The following is a 1,621-nucleotide window of genomic DNA, read 5'->3' as shown; positions in this document are numbered from 1 at the left end:
AGTGAGATACGAAAGCGGGCCTCTTCTATACATTAAATGCAGTGACGTAAGCAATGAAGAAAAAAAAATACTTTGACAATTTGATTTGGTTGTTAAAGACCTGCTCTTGATGGTCATTAAAAATAGATAATCATTGAAGACTTGGTAAGTCTTCGTCATCTTCTTCGAGTAGGGGAAATAATGAAGACTAGTTCAATGAATTTTATCTATAAATACACTAACTTGCCTTGCAACATATCTCACCTTCACTACTAGAACAATAATACTTGAAGAATAGAGAGACTTAACCCACTCATCAAGATGAAAAGTTTCCTTTTGGCTTTTGCTCTATTGGCTTTGGCTTTGGCTTCCTCATTGGCCTCCGCTTTTGATCCCAGTCCTCTTCAGGACTTCTGTGTAGCCGTTGATGACCCCCTGCACGGTGGTATGTTTTAAGTTTCTGTCACAATTTCTATTTTTATATTTTTGAATGTACATTAGCAGCACAGAGCACACACTCTCTCTGTATACATCCTTTCTATGGCTAGGCATGTATTCGATATTAATTCAATTCTTTCATGTTTTCAGTGTTTGTGAATGGGAAGTTCTGCAAAGACCCCAAGCTCGCCAAAGCTGGGGATTTCTACTTTTCAGTTAAGAGGCTTGGAGACAAAACAATCTAGTTGGTTCAATGTTAGCGCTGTGAATGTCGATAAATTCCAGGACTTAACACTTGGATTTCAGCTGCCCGTATTGACTTTGCTCCTTATGGCCAAAACCCACCTCACACTCACCCCTGTGCACTGAGATTCTTGTAGTCCTGGAGGGTACTCTTCTTGTGGTTTCGTTACTTCAATCCAAACAACACACTTATCAGCAAAGTTCTTAACAAGGGTGATGTGTTTGTGTTTCCCATTGGTCTCATTCATTCCAATTCAATATTGGAAAAACAAATGCGATTGCTTTGCTGGTTTAAGCAGCCAGAACCCTGGTGTAATTACCATCGCAAATGCAGTATTTGGATCAGATCCTGCCATTAATCCTGGTTTTCTCGCTAAGCTTTCCAGGTGGACAAGAAGTGGTGGAAGATCTCCAGAAAAAGTTCTGGATGGATAGCAATTAGAGAAAAATATTGTCAAATCCAGTTAAATATGTTTCTGTTCGTTTTTGTGATGCTGGTTATTCAAAGAAGAAGAGAGATGAAAAACTAAAATCTAGACTACTTTTCATTAGACAAAAACTGCATATAACATATCAATTACGTTTCAACAAACAGCAGAATACTTTTCCTAATCTCAGCTAAGCCACACAAAAAGGCAAACTGCATCATTACAAAAGCTGAGCCATTAAACAAAGGATTAATATAAATTACAATATATCTTAAGCTACTAAGAGAGAAGTACTCCATGCAGTCCATGCAGAGCAGAAACTCTTCCAGGTTTTACATGCATTCGGTAACCAACTTCAGCACAACATCAACCTTCAACACTCCACCTTGGTGCTTTAGCTGGAAACACCAAGTTTTAGCCTCAAGACTTCAAACTTGGTTGCATAATGCCTTTGTCATGATATCTGCAAACCTGGTCTTTCCTCGGCAGTGAACTAAGTTCACTTCTCCACACTGTTCAGTCCCTAACAGCAT

The 1,621-nt window shown here is 38.9% G+C and overlaps 1 pseudogene; it reads left to right on the top strand.

Annotated features, from left to right (window-relative positions):
* The first annotated feature begins 300 nt into the window (after window positions 1-300).
* On the top strand, window positions 301-1,102 carry LOC116126612 (annotated as a pseudogene).
* Window positions 1,103-1,621: the final 519 nt, after the last annotated feature.

This window comes from Pistacia vera, unplaced genomic scaffold (assembly GCF_008641045.1).
Source record: "Pistacia vera cultivar Batoury unplaced genomic scaffold, PisVer_v2 Contig181, whole genome shotgun sequence".
Taxonomy (NCBI): Eukaryota; Viridiplantae; Streptophyta; class Magnoliopsida; order Sapindales; family Anacardiaceae; genus Pistacia; species Pistacia vera.
The sequence above is the reverse complement of the archived record's forward strand: the minus strand, read 5'-3'. Positions and strand labels throughout refer to the sequence as shown.